We start from the raw sequence: 23,459 nt of genomic DNA, 5'->3' as shown, positions 1-23,459 counted from the left end.
ACTCATATTTTTTTTCTGATAGTATATATAAGCTCAAATATATTTATACATACACACGTATGTGTTTACTATTCAATATGCTTTACTGTATATAGTACATTTCCATAAATGCACTTTAAAGTCTTTCCTGTTTCTTTTTGCCATTGTATAGCATAAATATATTGTCCACTGTAATGTGTCCAATATATTAGAAATTACACACATTACACAACTCAATCTCTCTCTCTCTCTCTCTCTCTCTCTCTCTCTCTCTCACACATATCCAATATCACACATATTGGATAGATATCACAAAGCACACAACCCAACCACACACCAGTCTAGTCCCTCTTCTTATTCTGATACAGTATGATACAGTAAAGGTTCTTTTCTCTTACCTGGCAGTGCGCTTCCTCTTCTGGCTTTAATTCAGGCTGCAACCAAACACCACTGCTCTCACACTCGTTTATTTTCTCCTGCAGGAAAACGACACACACTCGTCTACATCCACACGATGCGCTGAATCCCTCAGTTCCTCCCTCTCCTCTATCACCCTGTTTCTCTCTGAGCATCACTCACACTCCTCTACCCGCCCACCTACCCCTGACCCCTCCCTCTCTCCATCTCCCTCTCCCTCTCTCTCTCTCTCTGTCTCTCTCACTCGCTTGCTCACTCTCCAGTTTTCCCCCACTCCCTCACGCTCTGGCTCTCTCACACACTGAGTAATGCTCTCTGTCTTTCTCAAGCTCTCTCCATTACAGCATCCTTTCTTTCTCTCTCAGTTCTGTACAGTATAAGATTCGCTGATTAATGGATATGTAACTGCATTGTTAAACAACACAAACACACATAACAGTAAAGAAAATGTTAATCACACAACAGCTGCATTTATTACTGTGTTGATGTTTGCAATCAGATACATTTCTCTTTTTCTATCTTTTCTCTCACTCTTTTCTCTCACTCCTTTCTCTCAGTTTTTCCTTTATTTTCTCTCTCTCTATTCTATGATTCTCATTTCCTTTTCTCTCTCTTCCTTTTCTCACTTTTCATCTCAGTTTCTTTTCTCTCGCCATCTGTCTCCCTCCCCTCCCTTCTTTTCTGTCTCTCTTTCCATCTCCATCTATACCAGCCTTTCCCTCATCCTCTCTCTTATTTTCTCCCTTCCTTTGTCACATTCCTGTCGTTCCTGTCTCTCTTCTCTTTCATTCTCTCTCGAATTTTGAATCTTTTCTCTCATCATCTGTCCCCATCCTTCACTTTTTGTCTCTTTTGGCAATTTTCTTCCTCTCGCTCCCTTCTTTTCTGTCTGTTTTCACGTCTCTCTCTGATATGTGCTCTTTCTTTTAGACAGGCTCTCACACTCGTTCTGTCTCTTTGCTCAGTAAACTCACGCCTACCCTGCTTTTGTCTTTGTACGGGCTGATGTAAACACTTGTGTGCGCACAAAGGCACACAAACACACACAACACACACACACACACACACATGCACTGTACCCACGTGTCTGCTTTATAAGCCCCTCCCCCTCAAATACAGTATGATTCACATTTTCAGCAGTTTGTTTGTCTTTCTTAGTTATTGTACCTGCTTCTCCTTTTCTCAGCTCTCTCTCTTTTCTCCCTCTCTCTTTTATTTTTCCTCCCACCTCCCTTTTGTTCATCTGTTCTCTCTCTATCTCTCTCTCCTTCCTTTTTCTCTCTTTCGTCCTCTATTTCTCTTCTCTCTCTTTTGCCTTCCTGAAAATCTGCTTTCTCTTATCTCGTCTTTTTCTTCTGTCTCCATCTCCTTTTACCTCTCAGTCACTTCCTGTTTTACAGTCTCTTTTTACCTCGCTCTCTCTCTCTCTCTCTCTCTCTCTCTCTCTCTCTCTCTCTTGATCATTCACTCAGGAGCAGTAGGAGATTTTCTGGTCAAGGGCATTCCTGGGGTAAATGTATGCTAATGCTAATGCTGCCTGAAGCAGCAGTCAGAATGCACAGTGGCCAGAACAGCCACCACAGCGCTTAATACACCTATATTCTATATTCACCTGTTGTTGTTTTTTTATTATCATTTTAAATAGCACAATAAAGCACTTTACAGTGAGCATGACTGTGTCTGACTGAGTAAAAGGGGATACATTAAATTGGGGGTGTAATACCTGAACATCTGTTATTAAAATGTTAAAATAGATAAACAACAGTGGCAAGGAAAAACTCCCTCAGAACTGAGGAAGAAACCTTGGGAGGAACCAGGCTCACCAGACCCATCCTCCTCTGGTCAAACTACCTACAAGTGATTATACTACTAATATTAATAGCAGTATTATTGGTAGTAGTAATAGCTAGGAGTCTATGACAACAACCAGTGCCTGAAGGCAGCGCTCAATTTAAAACATGAACCCAATCCAAACCAACGACTTTGACACCCGACCAGACCAGACCAATCTGGTACTGCTAAATTTCAAATCTGAACCCAATCTGAATTTAAAATCTGACCTGACCGAACCAAACTGGTACTGCTGATTCTGAAACTCAAACCAGATCCAAACCCATGGCTTTGAAACACAATCTGACCAGATCAATCTAGTACTGATAAATTTAAAAATCCAAAGCTGATCCAAACCCACTGCTAAATTTGAAACAGGAGCCTGATCCGTACCAGACGTTCTGAGACCCAACCCAACCAGGGAAAACTGGTACTGCTAACTTTGAAGCCCAAACCTGCCCCCAACTCATGACTCTGACACCTGACCTGCTAAATTAGACACCTGAAAGTAACCCAAACTGGTGATTTTAAGATGTTACTCAATCAGGCCCTAGTGGTACTGCTTGAAACTAGCGCCCAACCCAAAAATGCAACTTTGAGATCTGACCCAACCAGACAATATTGGTGTTGCTAAATCTGAACCTTGATCTGTACCTGTGACTATGAGACCCAGCCATCCAGGCCTGACTGTAGTGTATGTATCCACAAGGCCTCATGGTACCATGTGGGGTGCATGTTGTGTGCTCTATTGTGTGTGAGCTTGGTGACCTGTGAATGTTTATATTCTGGATAGAGTGCCAGAAGTTTCCTTGAAGTCCTCCTGAAATGTATACATTATGTTATATGTGGTGATAAATTGTTTAGTGGGCTCAAAAAAAAAATTGAAGAGGGGCCCGTTCAGGAGGAGACGGGGTCTTGGAGGGAATAAAATTGTATGAAATATTCCCCTCAACTCAGTTCGGCATTCTCTTCATGGATGTTCTCCATGTCTTTATGAAAATAAAGGGATTAAAGCAATAAATTAGGCTTCTCATTTTGTCTAAAAGAATCACAAATTGTTGTGAGGTCATATATTTACACCCCCAATAACAATCATGCAAGAGCTGTTATGTCAACATAAATGTCACAATCAGTTAAACTGCACTTAGACGGTGAGAAGCAAAAACTGTAACCACCTCAGACAGTTTATGTATATATTATTATTTATGATGGATTTATTATATTGAAGGTGTGGAAAAAAATATCCCTGAAGATTTCTTTGAAAAACTGAGAGCAAGTGAAAGAATGGAAGCTGTAGTTAAGGCAAAGAGTGGACATATTAAACATGAAAAAAATTATATATGAATATATGAAAGCATACACTCACCGGACACTTTATTAGATACACCTTGCTAGTAAAAGGTTGGACTTCCTTTTGCCTTCAGAAATGACTTAATTCTTTGTGGCAGACTTTCAACAAGGTGTTGGAAACGTTCCTCAGAGATTCTGGTTGGTTATTTGAGTTCCTGTTGTCTTTCTATCATCTGGAACCAGTCTGCCCATTCTCCTCTGACCTCTCACATCAACAAGGCATTTTCATCCACACAACTGCCACTCACTGGATATTTCCTCTTTTTCAGACCGTTCTCTGTAAACCCTAGAGATGGTTATGCGTGAAAATCCCAGTAGATCAGCAGTTTCTGAAATACTCAGACCAGCCCGTCTGACACCAACAACCACGCCACGTTCAAAGTCACTTAAATCCCCTTTCTTCCCCATTCTGATGCTCGGTCTGCACTTCAGCAAGTTGTCTTGACCACCTCTACATGCGTAAATGCATTGAGCTGTGGCCATGTGATTGGCTGATTAGCTATTTGTGTTAACAAGCAACCTAATAAAGTGGCTGGTGAGTGTATATTTTTACTTATAGCTGTTTTGACTGGATAGTATATAAGTGAAGTCCAGTAAACAAAGATCGTCCATGGACATTCAAAATGTGTTTAAAAATAGTTGGTCAGTCGGGGACATGTTATGAGCATCAATAGACATCCTAAATCAGTTTTAAAGAAGTCAGTCCATTGGTGACTTGTCAAAACAGTCAATAGTCCAAAATCCATTTTGAAAAGTCAGTTCATTGGTGACCTGTTAATAACGTCCATACACGTTCAAAAAATTATTAATTAATAAGTAAGACGAAATAAGTAAGAATAAGTATTAAGTATGATGTTAAAATGGCTTTCACAGATCTGTCTGTTTTTGCCAGGAGATTTTAATGCTTTGTTTGTCCAATAATTGGAACAGTCTTTGTAGCTGACGCTCGCAATACAGCAATGTGTTACTTTGGCAATGCCTTAAGTTTATGAGATTATCATATTTGATTTCTGATTTGTTTTTTTATGTTGCATAAATTAATGATGAAATCCGTAATGCAATTCATAGTTCTGCTGTTAGACCTTATTGAAATATTAAGTTTAATTTGTTTATTAATTTGTGGAGAGACGTCATTTCCTGTCTGGGTAACGTGCGCGGGAAATTGTGAGTGGAAACTAAGAGAAAAGAGACGAGAGAAAGAGACAAGGAAAAGATGAGAGATGACTGTCTACTACTGGCTAAATAGGCGCACATGGTAACTATTGTAAATATTGAAAATTGTGTACCTTTGTAGAAGAAATGTTTCTGAAAATGATGTATATGCAATGTGTTTTTGTTGTTGTCAGTTTTCACGGTGTTCCGTAACTTGGTGAAGAAAATAAAATGGTTGTGGACATCAGTAAGAGGCGTGAATCTTATTACCAGAGTAGATACAGTGAAAACGTGTCCTAATCCATCCACGAGGCTTCAGAGTGCAACTTCGCTACGCATCCAGCGGCAAGCTACAGGCTACGGCGAACGGCGGCATCGTTGCTACGCATCCAGCGGCAAGCTACAGGCTACGGCGAACGGCGGCATCGTTGCTACGCATCCAGCGGCAAGCTACAGGCACACTCTGTGGAGCAATTTCAGGCTACAAGTCCTCAGGTTAGACTGTGCAATTATTATGCCTCAGGAGGTTGATGGATAGAACATAAGCTAACGTTTGATCATAGTAACCAAGAAATTAAAGGGATTCAGAAAAAAAAAAACAATCAGAAATCAAATATGATAATCTCATAAACTTCTGGCATTGCCAAAGTAACACATTGCTGTATTGCGAGCGTCAGCTACAGTCTTGTTTGTGTTTTATATTAGCTGCAGTTCTGAAGTGGAACAACAAAGCCACAGCTCATGAGATGGATGGATCACCTCAAGCATAACTTTTTTTTCTTTTCATATTTGACTTTTCAGAAACTAAAATGAACATGATTTTGTCTTGTAAAATAATTACATTGATTTCCTTTGCATTAAAACATTGAAAATCATATACAATCCTGACACAGCTTATGGTTCCAAGGTGATAATTCTTTCTGAATCGATGCACAGGATCTTTGTCATAGTCCTGACGAAGTTCATGGGCTAGACGAAGTTCAAGGTTCTTCTATTGTAAAGTGTATTAAGCATGACATTGTTCTATATAGGATTCATGGTAAAGTGCTATCTTTTTTGAGAGTATACTAGTGGAAATTAATTTTGTTAACTTTGTCTGCTAGGTGACTCTGGAAGTATATTTCAATATACTTTTTCCAAGGCCTTAGAACACCTTAAAATCACTTTTTAGAAGTCTTTTCAACAGCTAAGCTTGGACATCTTTTTAACTTTCATTTTCAACCATAACAAAACCTAAATTAAACAGCAGCTACAGTGGGGCAAAAATGTATTTAGTCAGCCACTGATTGTGCAAGTTCTCCTACTTAGAAAGATGAGAGAGGTCTGTAATTTTCATCATAGGTACACTTCAACTATGAGAGACAAAATGAGAAAAAAAATGCAGGAAATCACATTGTAGGATTTTTAGAGAATTTATTTGTACATTATGGTGGAAAATAAGTATTTGGTCACCCACAAACAAGGAAGATTTCTGGCTCTCACAGACCTGTAACTTCTTCTTTAAGAAGCTCTTCTGTCCTCCACTCGTTACCTGTATTATTGCACCTGTTTGACCTCGTTATCTGTATTAAAGACACCTGTATTAAAGACACACAGCCTCAAACAGTCAGCCTCCAAACTCAACCATGGCCAAGACCAAAGAGCTGTCGAAAAACACCAGGAAGAAAATTGTAGACCTGCACCAGGCTGGGAAGAGTGAATCTACAACAGGCAAGCAGGTTGGTGTGAATAAATCAACTGTGGGAACAATTGTAAGAAAATGGAAGACGTACAAGACCATTGATAATCTCCCTCGATCTGGGGCCCCACGCAAGATCTCATCCTATGGGGTCAAAATGATCATGAGAACGGTGAGCAAAAATCCCAGAACTACACAGAGGGACCTGACGAATGACCTGCAGAGAGCTGGGACCAAAGTAACAAAGGTTACCCTCAGTAACACACTACGCCGAGAGGGACTCAAGTCCTGCAGTGCCAGGTGTGTCTTGCTTAAGCCAGTACATGTCCAGGCCCGTCTGAAGTTTGCCAGAGAGCATATGGATTGGGAGAATATCATGTGGTCAGATGAAACCAAAATAGAACGTTTTGGTAAAAACTCAACTCGTGTTTGGAGGAAGAAGAATGCTGAGTTGCATCCATACCTACTGTGAAGCATGGAGGTGGAAACATCAGGCTTTGGGGCTGTTTTTCTGCAAAGGGGACAGGACGACTGATCCATGTTAAGGGAAGAATGAACGGGGCCATGTATCATGAGATTTTAAGCCAAAACCTCCTTCCATCAATGAGAGCATTGAAGATGGAACGTGGCTGGGTCTTCCAGCATGTCAATGATCCCAAACACACTGCTTGGGCAACGAAGGAGTGGCTCCATAAAAAGCATTTCAAGGTCCTGGAGTGGCCTAGCCAGTCTCTAGACCTCAACCCCATAGAAAATTTGTGGAGGGAGTTGAAAGTCCGTGTTGCCCAGCGACAGCCCCAAAACATCACTGCTGTAGAGGAGATCTGCAGGAGGAATGGGCCAAAATACCAGCTACAGTGTGTGCAAACCTGGTGAAGAGTAACAGGAAACGTTTGACCTCTGTCATTGCCAACAAAGGTCATGTTACAAAGTACTGAGTGGAACTTTTGTTATTGACCAAATACTTTTTTTCCACCATAATTTACAAATAATTTCTTTAAAAATCCTACAATGTGATTTCCTGAATTTTTTTTCTCATTTTGTCTCTCATAGTTGAAGTGTACCTATGATGAAAATTACAGACCTGTCTCATCTTTTTAAGTAGGAGATCTTGCACAATCAATGGCTGACTAAATACGTTTTTACCCCAATGTATGTATCTGATTTCAACGGTTAATGAATGGCCTTAAAACACCTTAAAATTATGTCTTTAATGTGACTATTTTGGTCATTTTTTTAAGTTTAGACGTCCTTTTCAACTTTCATTTTGAACCTAAATAAAGCGTAGCTTAAACGTCAGTAAAATACTTGATTTCAACATTGTTTCAATGGCCAAATGTTTACTGGGAGGGGGGTCTCTGTCTTTTTCACAATACTATATGTGGAGGGTTCCAATCAATTTCTAAAAATGTATTTTATGTATCTATTTTAAAATCCAATTTGTTAGATTCTTAAATCTGTTTATCTCCAGCTTTAATATGCAGGCCGTTAGGCTTGGTATTGATTGGTAGATATATGTATGTATGTGTGTGTGTGTGTGTGTGTGTGTGTGTGCGTGCGTGTGCGTGTGTGTGTGTGTGTTTGTGTACTTAGTTCAGGCTTCAAGGTCGTGACCTTCAGAGAGGAATGCAGGAACAGAAGGAGGTTTTCTGCCCTTGTAGAACACACACACACACACACACACACACACACACACACACACACACACTATACATCTTGTATTTGAGCGCTTGAGTGCACAGTATAAACCCTAAAACCATGAGCTACTGAGCTTATCATCCTCTTCACTGTGTGTGTGTGTGTGTGTGTATGTGTGTGAGTGTGTGTGTGTGTGTGTGTGTGTGTGTGTGTGTGTGTGTGTGTGTGTGTTAGTATGACAGCGTATACTAGAAATGCCCTCGGCTAGTAGAGAAAGCAAATGTCACTGATTATATACAGTCACACACACACACACACACACACACACACACACACACACACACACGCACACACACACTCTGCATGTGCACTATTACAGCGTACAGACTATTTACTGTGTACTATTTTTGTTTACAAGAAGGTTACACAGTTATTCTGGTTTGTTCTGAACTTTTAGTTATTAATTTTTTGTAATGTCATTATTATTATGCTGCACTCTGTCATCCAATTTCAGTATAAGTATTTAGTGTATTAACTGTATATTTTCTAAATTCACTGCATTTACTGCATATTCATTGTATTAACAGTGTTTATTTTATTATCCGTGTAGTTGTCATAATTACTATTTTCTATTAGTAATATTTTCTGTGTAATTACTGCAATTATTGCATATTTACTGCATTTACCATATATTTACCATATTTACTGTACTTACTGTTGCTGTTGTTTATTCTGAGTTGTGTTGGTGGGATGACGAAAGCTCTGTAGACACTATCTGAATTTAAACATGAACAACTTTATTTCAAATTAAAGATAGCGCTTAAAGCCCTTGTTGCAGAGACCCAGAAGCCAATGTGGAATCTCCTTCAAGTCCAAGATGCTTCAGCTTTTTAAACAAAATTTACCCACACACATAATGCAAAATCCATACATTAACATGTGAAAACATCTGGAAAAGCTTATTCTTACACCTGACAAGGCAGCAAGGCAGCCTCAACTCTCCCTTGGGATCCTAGAGCCCCAAGCTCAGGCTCCGTCGATGCACACAGAGCCCTCTCTTTTCAACCAGGGCTCCATTGAAACATATGGAACCTTCTGATAGTACTTTCAGACAGCAAACAGCTACATGTATGTCAAAAAAATAAAGGGAACACTTGAACAACACAATGTAACTCCAAGTAAATCAAACTTTTGTGAAATCAAACTGTCCACTTAGGAAGCAACACTGATTGATAATCAATTTCACATGCTGTTGTGCAAATGGAACAGACAACAGGTGGAAATTATTGGCAATTAGCAAGACACACTCAATAAAGGAGTAGTTCTCATTCCTTTAACAATAACCCAGCAGCAGGACCGCTACCTCCGCCTTTGTGCAAGGAGGAACAGGAGGAGCACTGCCAGAGCCCTGCAAAATGACCTCCAGCAGCCCACAAATGTGCATGTGTCTGCACAAACGGTTAGAAACCGACTCCATGAGGATGGTATGAGGGCCCGATGTCCACAGATGGGGGTTGTGCTCACAGCCCAACACCGTGCAGGACACTTGGCTTTTGCCAGAGAACACCAGGATTGGCAAATTCGCCACTGGCACCCTGTGCTCTTCACAGATGAAAGCAGGTTCACACTGAGCACATGTGACAGACGTGACAGAGTCTGTTGATGCTGTGGGGAGCGACCTGCTGCCTGCAACATCCTTCAGCATGACCGGTTTGGCAGTGGGTCAGTAATGGTGTGGGGTGGCATTTATTTGGAGGGCCGCACAGCCCTCCATGTGCTCACCAGAGGTAGCCTGACTGCCATTAGGTAACGAGATGAGATCCTCAGACCTCTTGTGAGAGCATATGCTGGTACGGTTGGCCCTGGGTTCCTCCTAATGCAGGACAATGCTAGACCTCATGTGGCTGGAGTGTGTCAGCAGTTCCTACAAGATGAAGGCATTGAAACTATGGACTGACCCACCCGTTCCCCAGACCTGAATCTGATTGAGCACATCTGGGACACCATGTCTCGCTCCATCCACCAACGTCACGTTGCACCACAGACTGTCCAGGAGTTGGCGGATGCTTTAGTCCAGGTCTGGGAGGAGATCCCTCAGGAGACCATCCGCTACCTCATCAGGAGCATGCCCAGGCTTTCGTTCATTTGCTTTGAACGACTAAAACAAATAACTGAACTTTCCATTTTGTCACTACAAGAACAATCAATCAGTTGATTTTGCATCATGCTATAATGCTCCAAAGAATCACTACTCAAATACGTGGGAAAGTTTAATTAGTGACTGTTTCAGAAGTGACAGTTTTAAATTATTTAAAGCATGTCTCAAGAACGCTAGCCAGTACATGATGAAGCAAACACATCTTTGCACAGTTTTACACATTCATAATATTTGTCATTAAAACACACAAATGTTTACTTTATTGCAGAAAGTGTGTTTCAATAGTGACAATTCTTATAGTAACACAGTAATTTTTAAGCTTTTACTTCAAAACAATGAAATCAAACTGCTTACCATGTGGCCATGAGGGATGCAGGGGTGTGGCTAAAATAAGGCTCCACCTATGGGCAAAAACCCTGTGATTTGGTACTGACATGAAAACATGGGGCAGTATTTTTTGCTTTTTTTTTTCAATTTAAACATTAAACTCACAATTAATCAATATATTTTAACTTCACTTTTAAAAAATCTAAACAATCTTGCAAAAATGTCTTATTTACACAAGATGAAATTTTGGATTTAAAACAGCCACACCCTGATAGAAAGTACCCTATAAATTCTGGATTTCCTTTTAAATTCGATTCGTATTTTTAAGTAATTAGTAACAACATATGGTATAATATTATAATATTTACTTACAAACCTCCCTAACTTTTGCATTTGTATATTATTTATAGCTCTAAAAACGTTGGACACCCTGCCCTACAGGACTTCATTCCATTTCTATTTATACGGATTGGATGACAATAAAGCTCTTAAAGGAGTACTTCAGCTTTTTTCCTATTTCTGTGTACATGAATGTGGTTTGAGTTTACTGATATCTGCTATAGCAAAAGTCCTCATTCCCAGCACTGTGGTCTTTTCTCTATGCACCTCTATAATTATGAAGTCCTCCACATGCTGAATAATGAATGCTAGAACAGAAAACCATGCAGAACCATTGTACTATACAGTCCAGTCGGTTGATACAACAGCACAAGACAATTACCATTCTCCTCATATGACACAAATTTGAGGTCAGTGGTGGGAAAAGCTGATTTATCCTCAGACACACTGCGCGAAGAGTCAAAAACACTCCAGAGCAAGCTCCTTGTGTGTCTTTTGAGTGGAGATGGTGTCTGGTGGATAGGATGGAATAATCATTCAGGCAGCAAATCAGACCCAGCTCAAACAAAGAGCCAGGGCTTAATGATTACCCTTCACTAAGCCCTCTGCTACAAACAAACAGGCTTCTGTCCGGAGACCGGGCTGCGTCCCAAATCACACAGAACCTGCCTACATAGTAGGGCTGAATGAAACCTGGAAAATACTAGTATTTCAAACCAAATTGCTTCTTATTGTAATTGTAATATGTTTTGCTGTTTGTTCAAATGCACTAGTGAATCAATAATGTGACTCGATAAGACTGTCATCTGTTACAGAACTTGTTAGCTCATTTGCATATTGTGGCCTTCTCGCAATGACTGACAAATGATTAACAAATGATTTATTGTGCAGCAGTGATCTGCATTGAAAGAAAAATCACAGATATCAAGTGAAAAAGTAACATTCGCGCATTTAAGAAAAGGATTTTAATGGTTCTAGAATCTGACAGTTCTAGAAAAAAACTTTAAATGGTAAAGAAATCAGGTTCTTTAGCTTAAAAGCCCCTTACACTCATATTTCTCATTCACAAAAATGCTTCTTTAAAGAAGTGTTCACTGAAAGTCTCTTCAGGGAACCAAAAGTGTGTCTTCTATGTCAAAATGAATTCTTTGGATTGGTTGCTAGAGAAACAACTTCTGATGCCTTAAAACCTGTTATTTAAAAGTTAAAAAGCTTCTCCACAGTAGCACATTTTACAAAAATATCTATTAAAAGGTTACTTTGAGAAGCAAAAGTCATTCTTCTATTCCAAAAAGAGTTCTTATAGTGATTCCAAAAAAGTTTCTTAAATATGCTTTATGTATATATTTTTTTAGTTTTTTAAGAAGGTCTTTACAATTAATTGACAGATTTTTTAGGGAACAGTGGTTCTTCTATGTCAAAATAAAGGTTATTTGGAGTGAAGTCAAAGCTAAATCAGCTTGATTACCTCATAAAGCATGTAAACATTCTGATATGGCACTCCGTTTTCCTTGTGAATTCTTTTGTACCACCATTTGCTGTCCGTTTAACAACCAGTATTTGAAAAACGCGAGTGAGCCCGAATCTTCCTTTAAAAGTTTACTTCTAGACACAAAATAAACAGTACATCGGACTCGATATGGCTCGGTCAAAAAACTGTGTTGCTTCCCACGTCTCTAGCTGCCATATGACCTTAACGCACAAGCAGCAAAAAAAAAATAAAAATAACTAAACAAATTCTTTAAAATATCCACATTACCAAATTATGCATTTTAGAAAATACAATTACCATGAATTCTTATTAAATTATCTTTACCATATTTTAACCATTTAACTAAATCATTACAACAAATGAACTAACCCTTAACTGGCTCTTACATACCAGGCCCCTAATTGGTTAGGCAGGAGAACTAAGCAATTATGAACTTAAAACCTTAAGAGCCAAATTACTTAAACTTCAAATGTCCTTAAAGATTAACTTGTCTTTCCTTGTTGGTCTTCTAACGTCACTTCTTTCAGCAGGCACAGTTTATTTACAGGCCTTTCCAAAGTGCTGGTCCTGGTCTTCAATTTCACTCTCCGCACCGTTCCACTGGAGTCTGGCAACGTTTCAACTATCTTCCCCATGACCCAGGAGTTGCGAGGGGAAGAACTGTCCACTAATAGCACAACATCTCCCATCATGAAGTTTCGTCTGGGTTTCAGCCATTTCTGGCGCTCCTGAAGAAGTGGAAGATATTCACGTGTCCATCTAGACCAGAATAAATCTGCAAGATATTGGACTTGCTTCCATCTTCTTCTTGCATATGTGTCATCGTTTGCATCATCTGAGACACTCGTGAGTGGCCTGCCATTGATGATATTTTCGACTTCACACATTATTGTATGAAGACACTCATCGTTCACTGCTTGCTCTTTCATTAGGGAATTAAGGATTCTTCGCGCGCTGCGGATTTGTCTTTCCCAAACTCCGCCCTGATGGGAGGCAGCTGGGCTGTTAAATATCCACTTTATTCCCTTTGGTTGCAAGGCTCTTTCTATTTTGTCATTATCCAACTGTTGGATGGCGTCCCTTAGCTCATTTTCAGCCTCTGCAAAATTTGTGCCATTGTCTGACCTTATGATGGTGACTTGACCTCTCCTACATATAAACCGGCGAATTGCGTTAATGCAGGAGTCTGTATCAAGGCTGTCAGCAACTTCGATGTGCACGGCTCTGAGAGAGAGGCAAGTGAACATCACCCCATATCTCTTAACTGTACCCCGTCCCCGTTTGACCTCAAACGGGCCGAAGTAATCAACACCGGCGTTTGTGAAAGGAGGTTGGTCTGGGAGAAGGCGATCTTCAGGTAGGTTAGCCATCCTTTGCTCACCAACTTTTCCTGTCATCCTACGGCACACTGTGCATTTATTGATGATCTTCCTAATTGCGGAATTGGCTTGTGGAATCCAATATTTGCATCTCAGTTGTGCCAACACATAATTGCGTCCACAGTGGCCTGTTCTTTGATGTATGTCTCTCATGATCAATGTGGCAACCTTGCTGTGTTTAGAAAGAATGGCTGGATGTTTGGCATTTTCTGGCATAGCAGATTTGTTAAGTCTTCCACCAACCCTTAATGTGCCATCTTGAAAAATCGGATCCAGTTTACACAGCGCACTGTTGCGATTAAGCTGTTTGCCTTTCTGCAGGACTTTGACTTCTTCTCCAAAATGCTGTCTTTGACTAAACTGTATTATTTCTGATTCAGCAGTGTCCAGATCATCCAAGGTAAGTGATGTCCTTTCTGAAGTAGCTTTAAATTTCTTCCTATGTTGCTCTAACTTTAATTTTTGCTTTCCAGGGTCCTTTTCAGCTTGTTTGATCGTTCTTAATGCCTCTTTAAGATCTTCCTTACGTTTCCACAGAGCATCCTTTACCTTTACAATCCAAGCCACTGCTCGTTTAAGCTTATTCCAATCTGAGTAGTAGCTGATCAGCTGGTTCATTGGTTCCATATTTTCCTCAACTTTGACTGTATTAACAGTGACTGAGTTTTTGACCTCCGGGTCCTTGTCAAAGCTTTCCTTCCTTCTCACAGGCTGTTCCGGCCAATCATCTTCATTTGGCAGAAAATCTGGTCCACTTATCCATGTTCCTCCTTGCATCAAGCTCTTTACAGTCAAGCCTCTGCTGGCTTGATCTGCAGGGTTTTCGTTTGTTCTGACATACTTCCATTGAGATGGCTTGGTTGCTTCTCGGATCAAGGAAATTCTGTTCGCAACAAACGTTTTAAAACGAGCAGTTTCACTGCAGATATATCTGAGCACCGTAGTGCTGTCTGTCCAAAAGACAGACTGTTGCAGTGGAACTTGAAGTTCTTGCTGCAACATCTTGTCGACCTTTACTGCGACAACTGCTGCTGTCAACTCAAGCCTAGGGATTGTGACTCTTTTGAGTGGAGCCACTCTTGACTTCCCTATAAGGAAAGCACAGTGTTTCTTGCCTTGTTCATTCTCTAGCAGCAGATAAGACACAGTGCCATATGCATACTCCGAGGCATCCGAAAAATGATGCAATCGTGCTGAAGTAGTGCGTCCAAACTTGGTGGGCTTTAAACATCTACTCACATGGAAATTGGTGAGGTGGGTAACATCTTTCGTCCATCTCTTCCAATCTTCAGCATGCTTTCCATCAATGTTCTCATCCCAACCAAGTTGTTCTTTACAGAGATCTTTCAACAAAAGTTTAGCAGTCAAGATGACCGGGGCCAGAAAGCCAAGAGGGTCGTAGATGGAATTGATGATTGACAAAATGCCTCTTCTGGTCATCAGTTTGTCTGGCAGCTTCATGCTGTAGGTGAAAGTATCCATTTCTGTGTCCCACTGTATACCGAGCGTTCTTTCTACTGGCAGAGTATCGTGTTGTAAATCCAGGTCTTTCACTTCACTGGCTCTGTGCTCTTTAGGGATTGATAATAACACCTTTCTGTTATTGCTCATCCATTTTGTTAAGTTGAACCCTCCACTGTTGCACAAAGCTCGAAGATCATTGACTAAGATCACTGCATCATCATCTGTAGCTACACTTCTCAGGCAGTCATCTACATAGAAATTGCACAGGACCGTCTGAACAGCGTCTGGAGATGCAACGTCTTTGTGATCCTCTGCAGTTCTTCTCAGCGCGTATGACGCTACACTTGGTGAAGAAGTGGCTCCAAAGAGGTGCACGGTCATCCGGAACTCCTTCAATGGCTCATCCAATCTACCTTTGGGCCACCAAAGAAAACGGAGTAGGTCTGAATCATATTCTGGCACCTTAACTTGGTAGAACATTGACTCTATGTCTGCCGTTACTGCTACTGACTCCTCACGAAACCTCAGAAGAACACCAACCAATGTATTTGTCAGGTCAGGCCCCTGGAGCAACTCACTATTCAGACACCTATCTTGGAATGAGGATGTGCAGTCAAATACCACCCGCAACTTTTGTTTCTTCGGGTGATAGACGCCATGATGTGGTATATAAAACACCCTGTTGTCATCTCTGTTCAGTTGATGTGTTGGAACTTGGACAGCATAGCCCTTGTCAATGATGGTTTCAATGAAATCCTTGTAATCTTCAAAGAACTCGGGATTCCTCTTAAACTTCCTGAGCAAACATGCTATACGCTGTTCTGCCACACAACGGTTATTAGGCATTTGGAGCTTCTCATTCCTGAGTGGCAATCCGATGCTATAATGTCCATTCTCAAAAACTGTTGTCTTCTCCACTGACTGCAAAAATTGTTTGTCTTCCCAAGACATTTCTTCCTTGTCGTCATAATTGCGCTCTGGAAAATCAATATTGTACTGTTGAACCAATAGCTTCTCAATCTCCATCAGAGAGATTCTGTTGACTGAGAAATGTGGTTCATTCTCTGTCTCGTTCAGATCCTTCCTTATAGGCCCGTTCACAACCCAGCCAATGGCTGTCTTCACTGCATAAGGACCTCCAGCTTGACCATTAATGATGCGCCAGGGCTCCATTGCTCTTGAACAGTTTGCTCCAATAAGTAGTCCTACATCAGCTTCTATCTCTGGCAAGCTCACTTCCTGAAGGTAAGGCCACTTCTGGATATCTGACTGTTTGGGTATGTTCCCAGCATGAACAGGTATGCTGCTATGAGTAAACACCTTGGGTAACTCAATGAACTTAGTGTCTTTCAGCCCGCACACTTCCAGGTCTGATATCACAAAACTGTTCATGAGCTTTCGTTCTCCTGGTTTATCTTGGCCCATGGTGCTAAGAAGTATTCTTGTGGGTTTCCCGTTCACATTCAATTTCCTGCGCAGGTTTTCTGTGCAGAACGTTGCTGTGCTTCCTGGGTCCAGAAAAGCATATGTTTCTATATGCTTGTCACTATTCTTTGACTTGATCTTTATTGGTACTATTGACAGCACACATTCAGCTTCTCCAGCCCCCGTAAGGCCACAGGACTCTTGTGTGATGGGAACTTCAGCACAGGACAATTATTTACCTTGAGCACCAACTTTCTTTTCTGGTGAGATAGAACCTTCATCTTTCTCTTTGTGCAGAATGTCAGGGTGCTTTAATGCACATTCTTGGCACTCTAATTTTCTTTTGCAGAATTTGCTGAGATGTCCAGGAACCAAGCATCCAAAACATAAGCCCTTTGATTTCAGAAATTCCACTCGCTCTTTATGTGGCTGACCTTTGATCTTACTGCATGAAGCAAGGGTATGAGACCGCTGGCAGTACAAACATGGTTTATCAAAGGCATTCACTGTTTTACTCACATTAGCAGGCTTGACATGTGTTTCTTGAGGTGCTTTGCTTTCAGCAGCAACATTGGTAGCGAAACTGCTTCCACGAACCTCTTTTCTTGCCAGCTGCTTTTCCCTTTGGTCCATCTTTCCAATTGTGGTTGGGCGGCTGTCTGAAATATTACCAAAAAGGGGATCCATAGCTATCTTAACTTGGCGGTCTATGAAGTTCACCAAATCAGCAAACCTTGCTCTTCTACCTCTTCGCTCTTTGAGCTCGAAAGCTTCGGTGCGCCAACGTTCTTTCATTTTGTAAGGCAGTTTGGACAACACTGTCCGTAGGTTGGTAGGATTATCCATCTCTTCTAAAAGTTCAATGTCATCCATAGAGTTACAACATCCAATTAAAAACATTGCGTAAGCATTTAACGCTTTCCCATCATCTGACTTCACCTGCGGCCATTTGAGTACTTTATCAATATAGGCGCTGGCAATCCGAAGCTCATTCCCATAATGCTCATGAAGTAGCCGCTTTGCCTTGCGATAACCTTTGACAGGTGTCATGTGAGCACAGCTGCGAACAAGCTCTTGAGGCTCACCATCTGTGTACTGTTCTAAGAAGTACAATTTATCTTGATCATTGTCTGTCTTATGTTCAATCGCATGCTCAAATGCCCTTATGAAGGATTTGTAATGGAGCGCGTCACCCTTGAAAACAGATATGTCCTTTGTCGGTAGCTGAGAAAGCTGCTGTTGCTTTACAAGTAGCTCAGTAATTACATTCTGCTTTTGCATGACTGTCAAGATGTCATCACCTTTGTTATTCTGAGCTATATGACTTTGATTGGAGACTGGTTGTGGCCTTTGTGGTATTTGTGAGTGCTGCACTTGAACTGGTACACGAACATTCACATTAGCTTGTTGCGGTAGCATCATGCCATTTATTTCCTTCTTCACTTTCCCACATAGTGATTTCCGCACTGACGCATAACTACTCGAACCATCTTCAGACCTCTCAAATTCTTTAAGCACTTTTAGTTTTGCTTGGCTTTCTGCTAATGCAGTCTCCAACTCCAACTCTTCTTTTTCAGCTTTAATTCTAGCTGCTTCTAACTCAAACTGCTGCTTAATCCTAGCTGCTTCAAATTCAAGCTCTTGCTTTTTCTTCAGTGCAGCAGCACGTTCCAGCAGTGCTGCATGTTCTGCTTCCTGTTTTGCACGTGTGGACGATACACATGAAGTACTTGATGCGCTACTTACATTAGATCCACATGAACGTTCCTCTGCAGCACTGTGGACCCCTATCTGTGAAACACTGTCACTTGGTAGAACAACCTCTTGTTGTTCATCTATCACATTATGTTCTTCTAGCTGCATGATTTCCTTCACTGTGGATTCGTGCTCATCTGCAACCCATCTTTTAGTCGTTTTCATAAAGTCTTTGATTAATGCCATTTTAGATTCAAACCAATTATCATGGTCAAGCATTTTTTCATCTTCAGACAACAGATTGCAAACTTCATTGTTGAGACCTTTGAACTCATTTAGAGACCGTGCAAAATCACTTTCCATCATATCTTTCACATTTTTTACATTTTGAGCTTCACTCTTCATTGCCTCTATCTCTTTCATTTGTCTTGTTATAGTTCCCAAAGTTCGTCTCCTCGATGCTATGAGCCTTTGCAATCTCTCCTGTAAACCCTTCTCAGTTAGCCTGTGTGATCTTCCCTGCTCTACTCTATCCTCGTCACGTCTCATTTCCTCTTCGTCAGCCATCTTAAAAAATCGCAGAGTTAATTCTCACGTTGCGTGCACAAAGTTTAAAGCACTTACTTCAAAGTTGCCTTTCTTCACGAACCGAGTGCAAACAACCTTTCCGAAATAAAAAAAAAACTCCACATTGACCGAATCCAATCTTGCTATTCACGTGTCTGTTCTCACAGGGCAGAGATTCTCACAGGGCAGAGACTCAGCTCGCTACCTCGAACTACCTTCGTTTTCGTCCAAACGTATGAACCATATTCATGCATGCGTATCGCGTCCTTTCTTCACAATGTTTAAAGATAAAGAAAGCTTTTCGATACCTTTTCCTGGAGAACGCTTCAGAGAATTACCCGTTTGTTATTGACTTCTCAGGGCGAGCTCATTTTTTGCTTGAACCGCGTTATTCAGGTAATCCAGCGAGGCTCCGTTAAGCTAGTTTTTTGACTTATGATATGGCACTCCGTTTTCCTTGTGAATTCTTTTGTACCACCATTTGCTGTCCGTTTAACAACCAGTATTTGAAAAACGCGAGTGAGCCCGAATCTTCCTTTAAAAGTTTACTTCTAGACACAAAATAAACAGTACATCGGACTCGATATGGCTCGGTCAAAAAACTGTGTTGCTTCCCACGTCTCTAGCTGCCATATGACCTTAACGCACAAGCAGCAAAAAAAAAATAAAAATAACTAAACAAATTCTTTAAAATATCCACATTACCAAATTATGCATTTTAGAAAATACAATTACCATGAATTCTTATTAAATTATCTTTACCATATTTTAACCATTTAACTAAATCATTACAACAAATGAACTAACCCTTAACTGGCTCTTACACATTCATTACAGTTTAAAAAGTTTCTTCACACTCTGAGATCTGTTTTACCATAATGGTTATTTAAAGAACCATCTAGTGAAAGGAACCAAAAGTAGTTTGTGTCTTAAAAAGAGTTGCAATAAAGGGTCAATTTTAGTGGTTTATAAAAGAGATTTGTAGGTGTGAAGAACCTTTTAAAGGTTTAAAGAACCTTACATAATGCAAAGGTTCTTTATGAACAGAAGAGCTCTTTCTGGAGCATTTACATTATGTGGAGGTTCTTTTCATTTTTAAACGATTTCTCACATTCACACATCTCAAAAGAACCATTAGTTGAAATGTCAATAAAGTAAAGGTTCTTTATACTTTAAAAAGTTCCTTCACACTTGTATGTCTCAATTACAAACAGTGCTCTAAAGACCTCACCAGTGAAAGGTTCTTCAGGGAACCAAAAGTGGTTATTGTATGCCAAAAGGATTGTTTGAAACAATGCCAGAGAATAAGCCCCATGTGGACTTTAAACTTTAAAAAGGTTCTTCACACTCACAACTCATTTACAAATATAGCTATTTAAAGAACCATCCACTGAAAAGATCTTCAGGGAAGCAAATGTCATTCTCCAATGGCATAGCTCCGAGAACCGGGATTGGGCTTGGGTCTTGTATAGTTTAGATTTAGACTGGTTGTCTCACCTTCAGTGATATGGATGTAGTGTGCCAGTAGAAATTTGGGATGCAGCCCAGGTGAGCTGCACATCTGAGAGTGAAGGGGTGTTAAAGTGTGTATTCTTGATGGGACGGCTGGAGACATTTCAGGATTTTGACCGTTTTTGCTCCGTTGAACATCAAGGCTGGTTTTAACGAGCAGTCAACAGAGAAACAACACAACACCCTCAACAAAGGGCTTATTCCCCATCTCTAAGGCAACGCACTCTCGCAAATGCACATACATCTGCACACACACACACACACACATTTTTCTCTTAGGGTGGTAAAATAAAGGCTGTCTGTCTAGAAAATGGCACGCTACAGAAATGGAGATACAATTGTGCGCTGCTGGCCATCCGCACCGCATTTTTTTTGGCGTCACGATAAGGCATCTTTACAGAGCTGAAATAATAGGCCACAATTTAAAAAGCTCTCAGCCCACGGTAGCTATTTTAGCGCTATTTACCTGAAACAGTTAGTAGTGTGGCTGATGATTACAGTGGAGCACACACAGTGAGGTGCATTGCTATGTGTTTTTAGCCTTTGGAGGAATTACCTTTCACCTGCTGTTTGGAAATGGCCAGAGATGATGATTCTCATTATATGTTCTTCAATTCTGAAGTATTTATCCTGCTGAAAAAACCCAGAGAACCATAAGTGTTTCTGTTAGTTCATGATGGTTTTGTAATGTGTTTCGTCTTTCTTAAGGAGTTGATATTACAATGTAAAGGATTCTTATGCATTTGATGGTTTCCTAATAGTATCTAAAAGTTTTCTACAGGAAGCTAGTGGCTGGAAGTGGTATTGGAAGCCAATTCCCATTAGCAAGCAAAACCATTAGGTTTTAATCCAAGGTTTAATCCTAGTGGTTTCTAATGATCCTTTTTCAGCAGGGTAGTGCATAATCTCATGTTAGAAAATGCTGAAGCTTAACGCAGGTTAGAAAGGTCTATAATAGCATTCAGTCTCAGGTGAATTAGCACTCTAACAGTTATGCTAGCATCTAACAACAAGCTAGAAAGCTCTTTGATAATTAGGCTAACATCTAATCTCAAGTTTATTAGTACTTTTATATTTAAGACAGTATCTGGTTATCTAGCTCATTAATAAATAAGCTAGCATTCAATCTTAGGTTAGTTCGCTCTCTGAAAGTTAAGACAGCATTTTAACTAAAGCTAGATAGTTCTCTAACAGCCTCTTAGCATCTTATCTCAAGGCTTGAAAGCTCTCTTATAGTCAACCAAGCATCTACTATATGATTAATTAGTTCAGTGACACATATTGGCATCTAATTTCTGTCTGACAGTAGCATCTGGTGTCGAAGTAGATAGCTCCTTGATTAATAAGTTGCCATTTAGTATTAGGTTAGATAGCTCTATGATTATTAGGCTAACATCTAATTTCAAGTTGTTAGTTATGTGAAAGTCAAACCAGTGATAAGCTCGCTATAAACACAGTGTCTAACGATAAAGTTAGCTTGACTATGCTGATATTTAAAAATCAGTTCAACTCACTCATTATTGAGTTTCAGGTATTTAGCAAAACAGCTCTTCATAGAAAACTACAGTGTCTAACCATACATTTTACATTGTTTGATAGCCTGTTATTCGGATGTTATGCTTGATAGTTCTTAGGCAATATGAGAGTAATGCACAATGCAAGGTCAGTTATCTGTTCAACAGTTGATATAGTATCTAATTTCAAATTAGACAGTTCTCTGATAGCCAGGCTAGCATCTAATTCCATGTTAGACAGCTCTCTCATAGCTAAAATAGCATCTAATCCCAGGTTAGACAGCTCTCTCATAGCTAAAATAGCATCTAATTGCAGGTTAGACAGCTCTGTCATAGCCAGGCTAGTATCTAATCCCAGGTTAGACAGCTCTCTCATAGCTAAAATAGCATCTAATTCCAGGTTAGATAGCTCTCTCATAGCCAGGCTAGTAATTAATCCCAGGTTAGACAGCTCTCTCATAGCCAGGTTAGTATCTAATCCCAGGTTAGACAGCTCTCTCATAGCTAATATAGCATATAATGCTAGGTTAGAAAGATCTCTCATAGGCAGACTAGTATGTAATCCCAGGTTAGATAGCTCTCTCATAGCCAGGCTAGTATCTACTCCCAGGTTAGACAGCGCTCTCATAGCTAAAATAGCATCTAACGCCAGGTTAGACAGCTCTCTCATAGCTAAAATAGCATCTAATGCCAGGTTAGACAGCTCTGTCATAGCTAAAATAGCATCTAATGCCAGGTAAGACAGTTCTCTCATAGCTAAAATAGCATCTAATCCCAGGTTAGATAGCTCTATCATAGATAAGATAGCATCTAATGCCAGGTTAGATAGCTCTCTCATAGCCAGGCTAATATCTAATCCCAGGTTAGATAGCTCTCTCATAGCCAGGCTAGTATCTAATCCCAGGTTAGGTAGTTCTCTCATAGCAAGGCTAGTATCTAATCCCAGGTTAGACAGTTCTCTCATAGCTAAAGTAGCATCTAATGCCAGGTTAGACAGCTCTCTCATAGCCTGGCTAGTATCTAATCCCAAGTTACACAGCTCTCTCATAGCTAAAACAGCATCTAATTCTAGGTTAGACAGCTCTCTCATAGCCAGGCTAGTATCTATTCCCAGGTTAGACAGTTCTCTCATAGCTAAGATAGCATCTAATGCCAGGTTAGACAGCTCTCTCATAGCCTGGCTAGTATCTAATCCCAGGTTAGACAGCTCTGTCATAGCTAAAATAGCATGTAATCCCAGGTTAGATAGCTCTCTTGTTAGACTAGCATCTCGGGTTAGAAAGCTCTCAGGTAGCTAGGCTAGCATCTAATCTCAGGTTAGACAGTTTACTAGTAGTAAGGCTGGCAATCTCTTATAAATAACATCTTATCTGTGGTTGGACATTTCCCTGGAGTACCACTGAATATATGCCAATTTTTAAAATAAAATTCTTTGATGTCCTATGCAAGCATTATTAAACCTTCAAAATGCACCATGTACTCCCCATTCCTAACAGTCCTTCTAAGAAACCAACCTAGATAAACTGACTGTTTAGACCTAATT

The 23,459-nt window shown here is 40.3% G+C and overlaps 1 protein-coding gene across 4 annotated transcripts in view; it reads right to left on the bottom strand.

Moving 5' to 3' along the window:
• syt1a (synaptotagmin Ia) overlaps positions 1-23,459 on the bottom strand; it is a 393,465-nt gene that overhangs the window by 132,177 nt on the left and 237,829 nt on the right. For 2 of the 4 annotated variants that reach the window (XM_017709113.2, XM_017709111.2), the window contains exon 1: positions 378-554. The exons of 1 other annotated variant lie outside the window; for it this stretch is intronic. The gene's annotated coding sequence lies outside the window, so the exon portion shown is untranslated. Of the gene's footprint in view, positions 1-377; positions 555-23,459 lie in introns of those variants that run through there. One more of the 4 variants, XM_017709110.2, reaches the window with a different exon arrangement.

The sequence above is a fragment of the Pygocentrus nattereri genome, chromosome 1 (genome assembly GCF_015220715.1).
Source record: "Pygocentrus nattereri isolate fPygNat1 chromosome 1, fPygNat1.pri, whole genome shotgun sequence".
NCBI lineage: Eukaryota > Metazoa > Chordata > Actinopteri > Characiformes > Serrasalmidae > Pygocentrus > Pygocentrus nattereri.
This window is presented reverse-complemented; position numbering and strand designations above follow the sequence as displayed.